Below are 19704 nucleotides of genomic sequence, written 5' to 3'. Positions count from 1 at the left end.
TCGTCGAAAATCTTGATGTCTCCAATCTCTTGTTTTGTACGTTTTTTCCACGTGTCTTGACATCCAATGTATCCCTGCAAAGTTTGGTGAAGATCTGAGTATGTAGTTTTTGACCTTATATGGAACCTCCCATCTGAAAATTTGAAAATTCCTAAAAAATCCGTCCAAAATCTTGATGACCCCAATCTCTTGTTTTGTACTTTTTTTCCACGTGTCTTGACATCCAATGTATCCCTGCAAAGTTTGGTGAAGATCTGAGTATGTAGTTTTTGATCTTATCTGGAACCTCCTATCTGAAAATTTGAAAATTCTTAAAAAATTCGTCCAAAATCTTGATGTCTCCAATCTCTTGTTTTGTACGTTTTTTCCACGTGTCTTGATATCCAATGTATCCCTGCAAAGTTTGGTGAAGATCTGAGTATGTTGTTTTTGACCTTATCTGGAACATCCTTTCTGAAAATTTGAAAATTGTTAAAAAATTCGTCCAAAATCTTGATGTCTCCTATCTCTTGTTTTGTACGTTTTTTCCACGTGTCTTGACATCCAATGTATCCCTGCAAAGTTTGGTGAAGATCTGAGTATGTAGTTTTTGACCTTATCTGGAACCTCCCATCTGAAAATTTGAAAATTCTTAAAAAATTCGACCAATATCTTGATGTCTCCAATCTCTTGTTTTGTACGTTTTTTCCACGTGTCTTGACACATAATGTATCCATGCAAAGTTTGGTGAAGATCTGAGTATGTAGTTTTTGACCATATATGGAACCTCCTATCTGAAAATTTAAAAATTCTTAAAAAATTCGTCCAAAATCTTGATGTCTCCAATCTCTTGTTTTGTACGTTTTTTCCACGTGTCTTGACATCCAATGTATCCCTGCAAAGTTTGGTGAAGATCTGAGTATGTAGTTTTTGACCTTATCTGGAACCTCCCATCTGAAAATTTGAAAATTCTTAAAAAATTCGACCAAAATCTTGATGGCTCCAATCTTTTGTTTTGTACGTTTTTTCCACGTGTCTTGACACATAATGTATCCCTGCAAAGTTTGGTGAAGATCTGAGTATGTAGTTTTTGACCTTATATGGAACCTCCTATCTGAAAATTTGAAAATTCTTAAAAAATTCGTCCAAAATCTTGATGTCTCCAATCTCTTGTTTTGTACGTTTTTTCCACGTCTCTTGACATCCAATGTATCCCTGCAAAGTTTGGTGAAGATCTGAGTATGTAGTTTTTGACCTTATCTGGAACTTCCCATCTGAAAATTTGAAAATTCCTAAAAAATCCGTGCAAAATCTTGATGACCCCAATCTCTTGTTTTGTACGTTTTTTCCACGTGTCTTGACATCCAATGTATTCCTGCAAAGTTTGGTGAAGATCTGAGTATGTAGTTTTTGACCTTATATGGAACCTCCTATCTGAAAATTTGAAAATTCTTAAAAAATTCGACCAAAATCTTGATGTTCCGAATCCTATGTTTTGTATGTTTTTTCCACTTGTCTTGACATCCAATGTATCCATGCAAAGTTTGGTGAAGATCTGAGTATGTAGTTTTTGACCTTATATTGAACCTCCCATCTGAAAATTTGAAAATTCTTAAAAAATTCGTCCAAAATCTTGATGACCCCAATCTCTTGTTTTGTACGTTTTTTCCACGTGTCTTGACATCCAAAGTATCCCTGCAAAGTTTGGTGAAGATCTGAGTATGTAGTTTTTGACCTTATATGGAACCTCCTTTCTGAAAATTTGAGAATTCTTAAAAAATTCCTCCAAAATCTTGATGTCTCCAATCTCTTGTTTTGTACGTTTTTTCCACGTGTCTTGACATCCAATGTATCCATGCAAAGTTTGGTGAAGATCTGAGTATGTCGTTTTTGACCTTATCTGGAACCTCCCATCTGAAAATTTGAAAATTCTTAAAAAATTCGTCGAAAATCTTGATGTCTCCAATCTTTTGTTTTGTACGTTTTTTCCACGTGTCTTGACATGCAAAGTATCCCTGCAACGTTTGGTGAAGATCTGAGTATGTAGTTTTTGACCTTATCTGGAACCTCCTATCTGAAAATTTGAAAATTCTTCAAAAATTCGTCCAAAATTTTGATGTCTCCAATCTCTTGTTTTGTACGTTTTTTCCACGTGTCTTGACATCCAATGTATTCCTGCAATGTTTGGTGGAGATCTGAGTATGTAGTTTTAGACCTTATCTGGAACCTCCTATCTGAAAATTTGAAAATTCTTCAAAAATTCGTCCAAAATCTTGATGTCTCCAATCTCTTGTTTTGTACGTTTTTTCCACGTGTCTCGACCTCCAATGGATCCCTGCAAAGTTTGGTGAAGATCTGAGTATGTCGTTTTTGACCTTATCTGGAACATCCTTTCTGAAAATTTGAAAATTCTTAAAAAATTCGTCGAAAATCTTGATGTCTCCAATCTCTTGTTTTGTACGTTTTTTCCACGTGTCTTGACATTATATGTATCCCTGCAAAGTTTGGTGAAGATCTGAGTATGTAGTTTTTGACCTTATATGGAACCTCCTATCTGAAAATTTGAAAATTCTTAAAAAATTCGTCCAAAATCTTGATGTCTCCAATCTCTTGTTTTGTACGTTTTTTCCACGTGTCTCGACCTCCAATGGATCCCTGCAAAGTTTGGTGAAGATCTGAGTATGTCGTTTTTGACCTTATCTGGAACCTCCCATCTGAAAATTTGAAAATTCTTAAAAAATTCGTCGAAAATCTTGATGTCTCCGATCTCTTGTTTTGTACGTTTTTTCCACGTGTCTTGACATGCAAAGTATTCCTGCAAAGTTTGGTGAAGATCTGAGTATGTAGTTTTTGACCTCATCTGGAACCTCCTATCTGAAAATTTGAAAATTCTTAAAAAATTCGTCCAAAATCTTGATGTCTCCAATCTCTTGTTTTGTACGTTTTTTCCACGTGTCTTGACATCCAATGTATCCCTGCAATGTTTGGTGAAGATCTGAGTATGTAGTTTTTGACCTTATCTGGAACCTCCCATCTGAAAATTTGAAAATTCCTAAAAAATCCGTCCAAAATCTTGATGACCCCAATCTCTTGTTTTGTACTTTTTTTCCACGTGTCTCGACCTCCAATGTATCCCTGCAAAGTTTGGTGAAGATCTGAGTATGTAGTTTTTGACCTTATATGGAACCTCCTATCTGAAAATTTGAAAATTCTTAAAAAATTCGTCCAAAATCTTGATGTCACCAATCCTATGTTTTGTATGTTTTTTCCACGTGTCTTGACATCCAATGTATCCATGCAAAGTTTGGTGAAGATCTGAGTATGTCGTTTTTGACCTTATCTGGAACCTCCCATCTGAAAATTTGAAAATTCTTAAAAAATTCGTCGAAAATCTTGATGTCTCCGATCTCTTGTTTTGTACGTTTTTTCCACGTGTCTTGACATGCAAAGTATTCCTGCAAAGTTTGGTGAAGATCTGAGTATGTCGTTTTTGACCTTATCTGGAACATCCTTTCTGAAAATTTGAAAATTCTTAAAAAATTCGTCGAAAATCTTGATGTCTCCAATCTCTTGTTTTGTACGTTTTTTCCACGTGTCTTGACATCCAATGTATCCCTGCAAAGTTTGGTGAAGATCTGAGTATGTAGTTTTTGACCTTATATGGAACCTCCCATCTGAAAATTTGAAAATTCCTAAAAAATCCGTCCAAAATCTTGATGACCCCAATCTCTTGTTTTGTACTTTTTTTCCACGTGTCTTGACATCCAATGTATCCCTGCAAAGTTTGGTGAAGATCTGAGTATGTAGTTTTTGATCTTATCTGGAACCTCCTATCTGAAAATTTGAAAATTCTTAAAAAATTCGTCCAAAATCTTGATGTCTCCAATCTCTTGTTTTGTACGTTTTTTCCACGTGTCTTGATATCCAATGTATCCCTGCAAAGTTTGGTGAAGATCTGAGTATGTTGTTTTTGACCTTATCTGGAACATCCTTTCTGAAAATTTGAAAATTGTTAAAAAATTCGTCCAAAATCTTGATGTCTCCTATCTCTTGTTTTGTACGTTTTTTCCACGTGTCTTGACATCCAATGTATCCCTGCAAAGTTTGGTGAAGATCTGAGTATGTAGTTTTTGACCTTATCTGGAACCTCCCATCTGAAAATTTGAAAATTCTTAAAAAATTCGACCAATATCTTGATGTCTCCAATCTCTTGTTTTGTACGTTTTTTCCACGTGTCTTGACACATAATGTATCCATGCAAAGTTTGGTGAAGATCTGAGTATGTAGTTTTTGACCATATATGGAACCTCCTATCTGAAAATTTAAAAATTCTTAAAAAATTCGTCCAAAATCTTGATGTCTCCAATCTCTTGTTTTGTACGTTTTTTCCACGTGTCTTGACATCCAATGTATCCCTGCAAAGTTTGGTGAAGATCTGAGTATGTAGTTTTTGACCTTATCTGGAACCTCCCATCTGAAAATTTGAAAATTCTTAAAAAATTCGACCAAAATCTTGATGGCTCCAATCTTTTGTTTTGTAAGTTTTTTCCACGTGTCTTGACACATAATGTATCCCTGCAAAGTTTGGTGAAGATCTGAGTATGTAGTTTTTGACCTTATATGGAACCTCCTATCTGAAAATTTGAAAATTCTTAAAAAATTCGTCCAAAATCTTGATGTCTCCAATCTCTTGTTTTGTACGTTTTTTCCACGTCTCTTGACATCCAATGTATCCCTGCAAAGTTTGGTGAAGATCTGAGTATGTAGTTTTTGACCTTATCTGGAACTTCCCATCTGAAAATTTGAAAATTCCTAAAAAATCCGTGCAAAATCTTGATGACCCCAATCTCTTGTTTTGTACGTTTTTTCCACGTGTCTTGACATCCAATGTATTCCTGCAAAGTTTGGTGAAGATCTGAGTATGTAGTTTTTGACCTTATATGGAACCTCCTATCTGAAAATTTGAAAATTCTTAAAAAATTCGACCAAAATCTTGATGTTCCGAATCCTATGTTTTGTATGTTTTTTCCACTTGTCTTGACATCCAATGTATCCATGCAAAGTTTGGTGAAGATCTGAGTATGTAGTTTTTGACCTTATATTGAACCTCCCATCTGAAAATTTGAAAATTCTTAAAAAATTCGTCCAAAATCTTGATGACCCCAATCTCTTGTTTTGTACGTTTTTTCCACGTGTCTTGACATCCAAAGTATCCCTGCAAAGTTTGGTGAAGATCTGAGTATGTAGTTTTTGACCTTATATGGAACCTCCTTTCTGAAAATTTGAGAATTCTTAAAAAATTCCTCCAAAATCTTGATGTCTCCAATCTCTTGTTTTGTACGTTTTTTCCACGTGTCTTGACATCCAATGTATCCATGCAAAGTTTGGTGAAGATCTGAGTATGTCGTTTTTGACCTTATCTGGAACCTCCCATCTGAAAATTTGAAAATTCTTAAAAAATTCGTCGAAAATCTTGATGTCTCCAATCTTTTGTTTTGTACGTTTTTTCCACGTGTCTTGACATGCAAAGTATCCCTGCAACGTTTGGTGAAGATCTGAGTATGTAGTTTTTGACCTTATCTGGAACCTCCTATCTGAAAATTTGAAAATTCTTCAAAAATTCGTCCAAAATTTTGATGTCTCCAATCTCTTGTTTTGTACGTTTTTTCCACGTGTCTTGACATCCAATGTATTCCTGCAATGTTTGGTGGAGATCTGAGTATGTAGTTTTAGACCTTATCTGGAACCTCCTATCTGAAAATTTGAAAATTCTTCAAAAATTCGTCCAAAATCTTGATGTCTCCAATCTCTTGTTTTGTACGTTTTTTCCACGTGTCTCGACCTCCAATGGATCCCTGCAAAGTTTGGTGAAGATCTGAGTATGTCGTTTTTGACCTTATCTGGAACATCCTTTCTGAAAATTTGAAAATTCTTAAAAAATTCGTCGAAAATCTTGATGTCTCCAATCTCTTGTTTTGTACGTTTTTTCCACGTGTCTTGACATTATATGTATCCCTGCAAAGTTTGGTGAAGATCTGAGTATGTAGTTTTTGACCTTATATGGAACCTCCTATCTGAAAATTTGAAAATTCTTAAAAAATTCGTCCAAAATCTTGATGTCTCCAATCTCTTGTTTTGTACGTTTTTTCCACGTGTCTCGACCTCCAATGGATCCCTGCAAAGTTTGGTGAAGATCTGAGTATGTCGTTTTTGACCTTATCTGGAACCTCCCATCTGAAAATTTGAAAATTCTTAAAAAATTCGTCGAAAATCTTGATGTCTCCGATCTCTTGTTTTGTACGTTTTTTCCACGTGTCTTGACATGCAAAGTATTCCTGCAAAGTTTGGTGAAGATCTGAGTATGTAGTTTTTGACCTCATCTGGAACCTCCTATCTGAAAATTTGAAAATTCTTAAAAAATTCGTCCAAAATCTTGATGTCTCCAATCTCTTGTTTTGTACGTTTTTTCCACGTGTCTTGACATCCAATGTATCCCTGCAATGTTTGGTGAAGATCTGAGTATGTAGTTTTTGACCTTATCTGGAACCTCCCATCTGAAAATTTGAAAATTCCTAAAAAATCCGTCCAAAATCTTGATGACCCCAATCTCTTGTTTTGTACTTTTTTTCCACGTGTCTCGACCTCCAATGTATCCCTGCAAAGTTTGGTGAAGATCTGAGTATGTAGTTTTTGACCTTATATGGAACCTCCTATCTGAAAATTTGAAAATTCTTAAAAAATTCGTCCAAAATCTTGATGTCACCAATCCTATGTTTTGTATGTTTTTTCCACGTGTCTTGACATCCAATGTATCCATGCAAAGTTTGGTGAAGATCTGAGTATGTCGTTTTTGACCTTATCTGGAACCTCCCATCTGAAAATTTGAAAATTCTTAAAAAATTCGTCGAAAATCTTGATGTCTCCGATCTCTTGTTTTGTACGTTTTTTCCACGTGTCTTGACATGCAAAGTATTCCTGCAAAGTTTGGTGAAGATCTGAGTATGTAGTTTTTGACCTCATCTGGAACCTCCTATCTGAAAATTTGAAAATTCTTAAAAAATTCGTCCAAAATTTTGATGTCTCCAATCTCTTGTTTTGTACGTTTTTTCCACGTGTCTTGACATCCAATGTATCCCTGCAATGTTTGGTGAAGATCTGAGTATGTAGTTTTTGACCTTATCTGGAACCTCCCATCTGAAAATTTGAAAATTCCTAAAAAATCCGTCCAAAATCTTGATGACCCCAATCTCTTGTTTTGTACGTTTTTTCCACGTGTCTTGACATCCAATGTATCCCTGCAAAGTTTGGTGAAGATCTGAGTATGTAGTTTTTGACCTTATCTGGAACCTCCTATCTGAAAATTTGAAAATTCTTAAAAAATTCGTCCAAAATCTTGATGTCTCCAATCTCTTGTTTTGTACGTTTTTTCCACGTGTCTTGATATCCAATGTATCCCTGCAAAGTTTGGTGAAGATCTGAGTATGTCGTTTTTGACCTTATCTGGAACATCCTTTCTGAAAATTTGAAAATTGTTAAAAAATTCGTCCAAAATCTTGATGTCTCCAATCTCTTTTTTGTACGTTTTTTCCACGTGTCTTGACATCCAATGTATCCCTGCAAAATTTGGTGAAGATCTGAGTATGTAGTTTTTGACCTTATCTGGAACCTCCCATCTGAAAATTTGAAAATTCCTAAAAAATCCGTCCAAAATCTTGATGACCCCAATCTCTTGTTTTGTACGTTTTTTCCACGTGTCTTGACATCCAATGTATCCCTGCAAAGTTTGGTGAAGATCTGAGTATGTAGTTTTTGACCTTATCTGGAACCTCCTATCTGAAAATTTGAAAATTCTTAAAAAATTCGTCCAAAATCTTGATGTCTCCAATCTCTTGTTTTGTACGTTTTTTCCACGTGTCTTGATATCCAATGTATCCCTGCAAAGTTTGGTGAAGATCTGAGTATGTCGTTTTTGACCTTATCTGGAACATCCTTTCTGAAAATTTGAAAATTGTTAAAAAATTCGTCCAAAATCTTGATGTCTCCAATCTCTTTTTTGTACGTTTTTTCCACGTGTCTTGACATCCAATGTATCCCTGCAAAGTTTGGTGAAGATCTGAGTATGTAGTTTTTGACCTTATCTGGAACCTCCCATTTGAAAATTTGAAAATTCTTAAAAAATTCGACCAAAATCTTGATGTCTCCAATCTTTTGTTTTGTACGTTTTTTCCACGTGTCTTGACACATAATGTATCCATGCAAAGTTTGGTGAAGATCTGAGTATGTAGTTTTTGACCTTATCTGGAACCTCCCATCTGAAAATTTGAAAATTCTTAAAAAATTCGACCAAAATCTTGATGTCTCCAATCTTTTGTTTTGTACGTTTTTTCCACGTGTCTTGACACATAATGTATCCATGCAAAGTTTGGTGAAGATCTGAGTATGTAGTTTTTGACCTTATATGGAACCTCCTATCTGAAAATTTGAAAATTCTTAAAAAATTCGTCCAAAATCTTGATGTCTCCAATCTCTTGTTTTGTACGTTTTTTCCACGTCTCTTGACATCCAATGTATCCCTGCAAAGTTTGGTGAAGATCTGAGTATGTAGTTTTTGACCTTATCTGGAACCTCCCATCTGAAAATTTGAAAATTCCTAAAAAATCCGTGCAAAATCTTGATGACCCCAATCTCTTGTTTTGTACGTTTTTTCCACGTGTCTTGACATCCAATGTATTCCTGCAATGTTTGGTGAAGATCTGAGTATGTAGTTTTTGACCTTATATGGAACCTCCTATCTGAAAATTTGAAAATTCTTAAAAAATTCGACCAAAATCTTGATGTTCCGAATCCTATGTTTTGTATGTTTTTTCCACGTGTCTTGACATCCAATGTATCCATGCAAAGTTTGGTGAAGATCTGAGTATGTAGTTTTTGACCTTATATTCAACCTCCCATCTGAAAATTTGAAAATTCTTAAAAAATTCGTCCAAAATCTTGATGACCCCAATCTCTTGTTTTGTACGTTTTTTCCACGTGTCTTGACATCCAAAGTATCCCTGCAAAGTTTGGTGAAGATCTGAGTATGTAGTTTTTGACCTTATATGGAACCTCCTTTCTGAAAATTTGAGAATTCTTAAAAAATTCGTCCAAAATCTTGATGTCTCCAATCTCTTGTTTTGTACGTTTTTTCCACGTGTCTTGACATCCAATGTATCCATGCAAAGTTTGGTGAAGATCTGAGTATGTCGTTTTTGACCTTATCTGGAACCTCCCATCTGAAAATTTGAAAATTCTTAAAAAATTCGTCGAAAATCTTGATGTCTCCAATCTTTTGTTTTGTACGTTTTTTCCATGTGTCTTGACATGCAAAGTATCCCTGCAACGTTTGGTGAAGATCTGAGTATGTAGTTTTTGACCTTATCTGGAACCTCCTATCTGAAAATTTGAAAATTCTTCAAAAATTCGTCGAAAATCTTGATGTCTCCAATCTCTTGTTTTGTACGTTTTTTCCACGTGTCTTGACATCCAATGTATTCCTGCAATGTTTGGTGGAGATCTGAGTATGTAGTTTTAGACCTTATCTGGAACCTCCTATCTGAAAATTTGAAAATTCTTCAAAAATTCGTCCAAAATCTTGATGTCTCCAATCTCTTGTTTTGTACGTTTTTTCCACGTGTCTCGACCTCCAATGGATCCCTGCAAAGTTTGGTGAAGATCTGAGTATGTCGTTTTTGACCTTATCTGGAACATCCTTTCTGAAAATTTGAAAATTCTTAAAAAATTAGTCGAAAATCTTGATGTCTCCAATCTCTTGTTTTGTACGTTTTTTCCACGTGTCTTGACATCCAATGTATCCCTGCAAAGTTTGGTGAAGATCTGAGTATGTAGTTTTTGACCTTATATGGAACCTCCTATCTGAAAATTTGAAAATTCTTAAAAAATTCGTCCAAAATCTTGATGTCTCCAATCTCTTGTTTTGTACGTTTTTTCCACGTGTCTCGACCTCCAATGGATCCCTGCAAAGTTTGGTGAAGATCTGAGTATGTCGTTTTTGACCTTATCTGGAACCTCCCATCTGAAAATTTGAAAATTCTTAAAAAATTCGTCGAAAATCTTGATGTCTCCGATCTCTTGTTTTGTACGTTTTTTCCACGTGTCTTGACATGCAAAGTATTCCTGCAAAGTTTGGTGAAGATCTGAGTATGTAGTTTTTGACCTCATCTGGAACCTCCTATCTGAAAATTTGAAAATTCTTAAAAAATTCGTCCAAAATCTTGATGTCTCCAATCTCTTGTTTTGTACGTTTTTTCCACGTGTCTTGACATCCAATGTATCCCTGCAATGTTTGGTGAAGATCTGAGTATGTAGTTTTTGACCTTATCTGGAACCTCCCATCTGAAAATTTGAAAATTCCTAAAAAATCCGTCCAAAATCTTGATGACCCCAATCTCTTGTTTTGTACTTTTTTTCCACGTGTCTCGACCTCCAATGTATCCCTGCAAAGTTTGGTGAAGATCTGAGTATGTAGTTTTTGACCTTATATGGAACCTCCTATCTGAAAATTTGAAAATTCTTAAAAAATTCGTCCAAAATCTTGATGTCACCAATCCTATGTTTTGTATGTTTTTTTCCACGTGTCTTGACATCCAATGTATCCATGCAAAGTTTGGTGAAGATCTGAGTATGTCGTTTTTGACCTTATCTGGAACCTCCCATCTGAAAATTTGAAAATTCTTAAAAAATTCGTCGAAAATCTTGATGTCTCCGATCTCTTGTTTTGTACGTTTTTTCCACGTGTCTTGACATGCAAAGTATTCCTGCAAAGTTTGGTGAAGATCTGAGTATGTAGTTTTTGACCTCATCTGGAACCTCCTATCTGAAAATTTGAAAATTCTTAAAAAATTCGTCCAAAATTTTGATGTCTCCAATCTCTTGTTTTGTACGTTTTTTCCACGTGTCTTGACATCCAATGTATCCCTGCAATGTTTGGTGAAGATCTGAGTATGTAGTTTTTGACCTTATCTGGAACCTCCCATCTGAAAATTTGAAAATTCCTAAAAAATCCGTCCAAAATCTTGATGACCCCAATCTCTTGTTTTGTACGTTTTTTCCACGTGTCTTGACATCCAATGTATCCCTGCAAAGTTTGGTGAAGATCTGAGTATGTAGTTTTTGACCTTATCTGGAACCTCCTATCTGAAAATTTGAAAATTCTTAAAAAATTCGTCCAAAATCTTGATGTCTCCAATCTCTTGTTTTGTACGTTTTTTCCACGTGTCTTGATATCCAATGTATCCCTGCAAAGTTTGGTGAAGATCTGAGTATGTCGTTTTTGACCTTATCTGGAACATCCTTTCTGAAAATTTGAAAATTGTTAAAAAATTCGTCCAAAATCTTGATGTCTCCAATCTCTTTTTTGTACGTTTTTTCCACGTGTCTTGACATCCAATGTATCCCTGCAAAGTTTGGTGAAGATCTGAGTATGTAGTTTTTGACCTTATCTGGAACCTCCCATCTGAAAATTTGAAAATTCTTAAAAAATTCGACCAAAATCTTGATGTCTCCAATCTTTTGTTTTGTACGTTTTTTCCACGTGTCTTGACACATAATGTATCCATGCAAAGTTTGGTGAAGATCTGAGTATGTAGTTTTTGACCTTATATGGAACCTCCTATCTGAAAATTTGAAAATTCTTAAAAAATTCGTCCAAAATCTTGATGTCTCCAATCTCTTGTTTTGTACGTTTTTTCCACGTGTCTTGACATCCAATGTATCCCTGCAAAGTTTGGTGAAGATCTGAGTATGTAGTTTTTGACCTTATCTGGAACCTCCCATCTGAAAATTTGAAAATTCCTAAAAAATCCGTGCAAAATCTTGATGACCCCAATCTCTTGTTTTGTACGTTTTTTCCACGTGTCTTGACATCCAATGTATCCATGCAAAGTTTGGTGAAGATCTGAGTATGTCGTTTTTGACCTTATCTGGAACCTCCCATCTGAAAATTTGAAAATTCTTAAAAAATTCGTCGAAAATCTTGATGTCTCCAATCTCTTGTTTTGTACGTTTTTTCCACGTGTCTTGACATCCAATGTATCCCTGCAATGTTTGGTGGAGATCTGAGTATGTAGTTTTTGACCTTATCTGGAATCTCCTATCAGAAAATTTGAAAATTCTTCAAAAATTCGTCCAAAATCTTGATGTCTCCAATCTCTTGTTTTGTACGTTTTTTCCACGTGTCTCGACCTCCAATGTATCCCTGCAAAGTTTGGTGAAGATCTGAGTATGTCGTTTTTGACCTTATCTGGAACCTCCCATCTGAAAATTTGAAAATTCTTAAAAAATTCGTCGAAAATCTTGATGTCTCCGATCTCTTCTTTTGTACGTTTTTTCCACGTGTCTTGACATGCAAAGTATTCCTGCAAAGTTTGGTGAAGATCTGAGTATGTAGTTTTTGACCTCATCTGGAACCTCCTATCTGAAAATTTGAAAATTCTTAAAAAATTCGTCCAAAATCTTGATGTCTCCAATCTCTTGTTTTGTACGTTTTTTCCACGTGTCTTGACATCCAATGTATCCCTGCAATGTTTGGTGAAGATCTGAGTATGTAGTTTTTGACCTTATCTGGAACCTCCCATCTGAAAATTTGAAAATTCCTAAAAAATCCGTCCAAAATCTTGATGACCCCAATCTCTTGTTTTGTACTTTTTTTCCACGTGTCTCGACCTCCAATGTATCCCTGCAAAGTTTGGTGAAGATCTGAGTATGTAGTTTTTGACCTTATATGGAACCTCCTATCTGAAAATTTGAAAATTCTTAAAAAATTCGTCCAAAATCTTGATGTCACCAATCCTATGTTTTGTATGTTTTTTCCACGTGTCTTGACATCCAATGTATCCATGCAAAGTTTGGTGAAGATCTGAGTATGTCGTTTTTGACCTTATCTGGAACCTCCCATCTGAAAATTTGAAAATTCTTAAAAAATTCGTCGAAAATCTTGATGTCTCCGATCTCTTGTTTTGTACGTTTTTTCCACGTGTCTTGACATGCAAAGTATTCCTGCAAAGTTTGGTGAAGATCTGAGTATGTAGTTTTTGACCTCATCTGGAACCTCCTATCTGAAAATTTGAAAATTCTTAAAAAATTCGTCCAAAATTTTGATGTCTCCAATCTCTTGTTTTGTACGTTTTTTCCACGTGTCTTGACATCCAATGTATCCCTGCAATGTTTGGTGAAGATCTGAGTATGTAGTTTTTGACCTTATCTGGAACCTCCCATCTGAAAATTTGAAAATTCCTAAAAAATCCGTCCAAAATCTTGATGACCCCAATCTCTTGTTTTGTACGTTTTTTCCACGTGTCTTGACATCCAATGTATCCCTGCAAAGTTTGGTGAAGATCTGAGTATGTCGTTTTTGACCTTATCTGGAACCTCCTATCTGAAAATTTGAAAATTCTTAAAAAATTCGTCCAAAATCTTGATGTCTCCAATCTCTTGTTTTGTACGTTTTTTCCACTTGTCTTGATATCCAATGTATCCCTGCAAAGTTTGGTGAAGATCTGAGTATGTCGTTTTTGACCTTATCTGGAACATCCTTTCTGAAAATTTGAAAATTGTTAAAAAATTCGTCCAAAATCTTGATGTCTCCAATCTCTTTTTTGTACGTTTTTTCCACGTGTCTTGACATCCAATGTATCCCTGCAAAGTTTGGTGAAGATCTGAGTATGTAGTTTTTGACCTTATCTGGAACCTCCCATCTGAAAATTTGAAAATTCTTAAAAAATTCGACCAAAATCTTGATGTCTCCAATCTTTTGTTTTGTACGTTTTTTCCACGTGTCTTGACACATAATGTATCCATGCAAAGTTTGGTGAAGATCTGAGTATGTAGTTTTTGACCTTATATGGAACCTCCTATCTGAAAATTTGAAAATTCTTAAAAAATTCGTCCAAAATCTTGATGTCTCCAATCTCTTGTTTTGTACGTTTTTTCCACGTGTCTTGACATCCAATGTATCCCTGCAAAGTTTGGTGAAGATCTGAGTATGTAGTTTTTGACCTTATCTGGAACCTCCCATCTGAAAATTTGAAAATTCCTAAAAAATCCGTGCAAAATCTTGATGATCCCAATCTCTTGTTTTGTACGTTTTTTCCACGTGTCTTGACATCCAATGTATCCATGCAAAGTTTGGTGAAGATCTGAGTATGTCGTTTTTGACCTTATCTGGAACCTCCCATCTGAAAATTTGAAAATTCTTAAAAAATTCGTCGAAAATCTTGATGTCTCCAATCTCTTGTTTTGTACGTTTTTTCCACGTGTCTTGACATGCAAAGTATCCCTGCAACGTTTGGTGAAGATCTGAGTATGTAGTTTTTGACCTTATCTGGAACCTCCTATCTGAAAATTTGAAAATTCTTAAAAAATTCGTCCAAAATCTTGATGTCTCCAATCTCTTGTTTTGTACGTTTTTTCCACGTGTCTTGACATCCAATGTATCCATGCAAAGTTTGGTGAAGATCTGAGTATGTCGTTTTTGACCTTATCTGGAACCTCCCATCTGAAAATTTGAAAATTCTTAAAAAATTCGTCGAAAATCTTGATGTCTCCAATCTCTTGTTTTGTACGTTTTTTCCACGTGTCTTGACATGCAAAGTATCCCTGCAAAGTTTGGTGAAGATCTGAGTATGTAGTTTTTGACCTCATCTGGAACCTCCTATCTGAAAATTTGAAAATTCTTAAAAAATTCGTCCAAAATTTTGATGTCTCCAATCTCTTGTTTTGTACGTTTTTTCCACGTGTCTTGACATCCAATGTATCCCTGCAATGTTTGGTGAAGATCTGAGTATGTAGTTTTTGACCTTATCTGGAACCTCCCATCTGAAAATTTGAAAATTCCTAAAAAATCCGTCCAAAATCTTGATGACCCCAATCTCTTGTTTTGTACGTTTTTTCCACGTGTCTTGACATCCAATGTATCCCTGCAAAGTTTGGTGAAGATCTGAGTATGTAGTTTTTGACCTTATCTGGAACCTCCTATCTGAAAATTTGAAAATTCTTAAAAAATTCGTCCAAAATCTTGATGTCTCCAATCTCTTGTTTTGTACGTTTTTTCCACGTGTCTTGATATCCAATGTATCCCTGCAAAGTTTGGTGAAGATCTGAGTATGTCGTTTTTGACCTTATCTGGAACATCCTTTCTGAAAATTTGAAAATTGTTAAAAAATTCGTCCAAAATCTTGATGTCTCCAATCTCTTTTTTGTACGTTTTTTCCACGTGTCTTGACATCCAATGTATCCCTGCAAAGTTTGGTGAAGATCTGAGTATGTAGTTTTTGACCTTATCTGGAACCTCCCATCTGAAAATTTGAAAATTCTTAAAAAATTCGACCAAAATCTTGATGTCTCCAATCTTTTGTTTTGTACGTTTTTTCCACGTGTCTTGACACATAATGTATCCATGCAAAGTTTGGTGAAGATCTGAGTATGTAGTTTTTGACCTTATATGGAACCTCCTATCTGAAAATTTGAAAATTCTTAAAAAATTCGTCCAAAATCTTGATGTCTCCAATCTCTTGTTTTGTACGTTTTTTCCACGTGTCTTGACATCCAATGTATCCCTGCAAAGTTTGGTGAAGATCTGAGTATGTAGTTTTTGACCTTATCTGGAACCTCCCATCTGAAAATTTGAAAATTCCTAAAAAATCCGTGCAAAATCTTGATGACCCCAATCTCTTGTTTTGTACGTTTTTTCCACGTGTCTTGACATCCAATGTATTCCTGCAATGTTTGGTGAAGATCTGAGTATGTAGTTTTTGACCTTATATGGAACCTCCTATCTGAAAATTTGAAAATTCTTAAAAAATTCGACCAAAATCTTGATGTTCCGAATCCTATGTTTTGTATGTTTTTTCCACGTGTCTTGACATCCAATGTATCCATGCAAAGTTTGGTGAAGATCTGAGTATGTAGTTTTTGACCTTATATTGAACCTCCCATCTGAAAATTTGAAAATTCTTAAAAAATTCGTCCAAAATCTTGATGACCCCAATCTCTTGTTTTGTACGTTTTTTCCACGTGTCTTGACATCCAAAGTATCCCTGCAAAGTTTGGTGAAGATCTGAGTATGTAGTTTTTGACCTTATATGGAACCTCCTTTCTGAAAATTTGAGAATTCTTAAAAAATTCCTCCAAAATCTTGATGTCTCCAATCTCTTGTTTTGTACGTTTTTTCCACGTGTCTTGACATCCAATGTATCCATGCAAAGTTTGGTGAAGATCTGAGTATGTCGTTTTTGACCTTATCTGGAACCTCCCATCTGAAAATTTGAAAATTCTTAAAAAATTCGTCGAAAATCTTGATGTCTCCAATCTTTTGTTTTGTACGTTTTTTCCACGTGTCTTGACATGCAAAGTATCCCTGCAACGTTTGGTGAAGATCTGAGTATGTAGTTTTTGACCTTATCTGGAACCTCCTATCTGAAAATTTGAAAATTCTTCAAAAATTCGTCGAAAATCTTGATGTCTCCAATCTCTTGTTTTGTACGTTTTTTCCACGTGTCTTGACATCCAATGTATTCCTGCAATGTTTGGTGGAGATCTGAGTATGTAGTTTTACACCTTATCTGGAACCTCCTATCTGAAAATTTGAAAATTCTTCAAAAATTCGTCCAAAATCTTGATGTCTCCAATCTCTTGTTTTGTACGTTTTTTCCACGTGTCTCGACCTCCAATGGATCCCTGCAAAGTTTGGTGAAGATCTGAGTATGTCGTTTTTGACCTTATCTGGAACATCCTTTCTGAAAATTTGAAAATTCTTAAAAAATTCGTCGAAAATCTTGATGTCTCCAATCTCTTGTTTTGTACGTTTTTTCCACGTGTCTTGACATCCAATGTATCCCTGCAAAGTTTGGTGAAGATCTGAGTATGTAGTTTTTGACCTTATATGGAACCTCCTATCTGAAAATTTGAAAATTCTTAAAAAATTCGTCCAAAATCTTGATGTCTCCAATCTCTTGTTTTGTACGTTTTTTCCACGTGTCTCGACCTCCAATGGATCCCTGCAAAGTTTGGTGAAGATCTGAGTATGTCGTTTTTGACCTTATCTGGAACCTCCCATCTGAAAATTTGAAAATTCTTAAAAAATTCGTCGAAAATCTTGATGTCTCCGATCTCTTGTTTTGTACGTTTTTTCCACGTGTCTTGACATGCAAAGTATTCCTGCAAAGTTTGGTGAAGATCTGAGTATGTAGTTTTTGACCTTATATGGAACCTCCTATCTGAAAATTTGAAAATTCTTAAAAAATTCGTCCAAAATCTTGATGTCTCCAATCTCTTGTTTTGTACGTTTTTTCCACGTGTCTTGACATCCAATGTATCCCTGCAATGTTTGGTGAAGATCTGAGTATGTAGTTTTTGACCTTATCTGGAACCTCCCATCTGAAAATTTGAAAATTCCTAAAAAATCCGTCCAAAATCTTGATGACCCCAATCTCTTGTTTTGTACGTTTTTTCCACGTGTCTTGACATCCAAAGTATCCCTGCAAAGTTTGGTGAAGATCTGAGTATGTAGTTTTTGATCTTATCTGGAACCTCCTATCTGAAAATTTGAAAATTCTTAAAAAATTCGTCCAAAATCTTGATGTCTCCAATCTCTTGTTTTGTACGTTTTTTCCACGTGTCTTGATATCCAATGTATCCCTGCAAAGTTTGGTGAAGATCTGAGTATGTCGTTTTTGACCTTATCTGGAACATCCTTTCTGAAAATTTGAAAATTGTTAAAAAATTCGTCCAAAATCTTGATGTCTCCTATCTCTTGTTTTGTACGTTTTTTCCACGTGTCTTGACATCCAATGTATCCCTGCAAAGTTTGGTGAAGATCTGAGTATGTAGTTTTTGACCTTATCTGGAACCTCCCATCTGAAAATTTGAAAATTCTTAAAAAATTCGACCAATATCTTGATGTCTCCAATCTCTTGTTTTGTACGTTTTTTCCACGTGTCTTGACATGCAAAGTATCCCTGCAACGTTTGGTGAAGATCTGAGTATGTAGTTTTTGACCTTATCTGGAACCTCCTATCTGAAAATTTGAAAATTCTTAAAAAATTCGTCCAAAATCTTGATGTCTCCAATCTCTTGTTTTGTACGTTTTTTCCACGTGTCTTGACATCCAATGTATCCATGCAAAGTTTGGTGAAGATCTGAGTATGTCGTTTTTGACCTTATCTGGAACCTCCCATCTGAAAATTTGAAAATTCTTAAAAAATTCGTCGAAAATCTTGATGTCTCCAATCTCTTGTTTTGTACGTTTTTTCCACGTGTCTTGACATGCAAAGTATCCCTGCAAAGTTTGGTGAAGATCTGAGTATGTAGTTTTTGACCTCATCTGGAACCTCCTATCTGAAAATTTGAAAATTCTTAAAAAATTCGTCCAAAATTTTGATGTCTCCAATCTCTTGTTTTGTACGTTTTTTCCACGTGTCTTGACATCCAATGTATCCCTGCAATGTTTGGTGAAGATCTGAGTATGTAGTTTTTGACCTTATCTGGAACCTCCCATCTGAAAATTTGAAAATTCCTAAAAAATCCGTCCAAAATCTTGATGACCCCAATCTCTTGTTTTGTACGTTTTTTCCACGTGTCTTGACATCCAATGTATCCCTGCAAAGTTTGGTGAAGATCTGAGTATGTAGTTTTTGACCTTATCTGGAACCTCCTATCTGAAAATTTGAAAATTCTTAAAAAATTCGTCCAAAATCTTGATGTCTCCAATCTCTTGTTTTGTACGTTTTTTCCACGTGTCTTGATATCCAATGTATCCCTGCAAAGTTTGGTGAAGATCTGAGTATGTCGTTTTTGACCTTATCTGGAACATCCTTTCTGAAAATTTGAAAATTGTTAAAAAATTCGTCCAAAATCTTGATGTCTCCAATCTCTTTTTTGTACGTTTTTTCCACGTGTCTTGACATCCAATGTATCCCTGCAAAGTTTGGTGAAGATCTGAGTATGTAGTTTTTGACCTTATCTGGAACCTCCCATCTGAAAATTTGAAAATTCTTAAAAAATTCGACCAAAATCTTGATGTCTCCAATCTTTTGTTTTGTACGTTTTTTCCACGTGTCTTGACACATAATGTATCCATGCAAAGTTTGGTGAAGATCTGAGTATGTAGTTTTTGACCTTATATGGAACCTCCTATCTGAAAATTTGAAAATTCTTAAAAAATTCGTCCAAAATCTTGATGTCTCCAATCTCTTGTTTTGTACGTTTTTTCCACGTGTCTTGACATCCAATGTATCCCTGCAAAGTTTGGTGAAGATCTGAGTATGTAGTTTTTGACCTTATCTGGAACCTCCCATCTGAAAATTTGAAAATTCCTAAAAAATCCGTGCAAAATCTTGATGACCCCAATCTCTTGTTTTGTACGTTTTTTCCACGTGTCTTGACATCCAATGTATTCCTGCAATGTTTGGTGAAGATCTGAGTATGTAGTTTTTGACCTTATATGGAACCTCCTATCTGAAAATTTGAAAATTCTTAAAAAATTCGACCAAAATCTTGATGTTCCGAATCCTATGTTTAGTATGTTTTTTCCACGTGTCTTGACATCCAATGTATCCATGCAAAGTTTGGTGAAGATCTGAGTATGTAGTTTTTGACCTTATATTGAACCTCCCATCTGAAAATTTGAAAATTCTTAAAAAATTCGTCCAAAATCTTGATGACCCCAATCTC

Source organism: Lepisma saccharinum, unplaced genomic scaffold (assembly GCF_977018435.1).
Source record: "Lepisma saccharinum unplaced genomic scaffold, izLepSacc3.1 HAP1_SCAFFOLD_129, whole genome shotgun sequence".
Taxonomy (NCBI): Eukaryota; Metazoa; Arthropoda; class Insecta; order Zygentoma; family Lepismatidae; genus Lepisma; species Lepisma saccharinum.
This window is presented reverse-complemented; position numbering follows the sequence as displayed.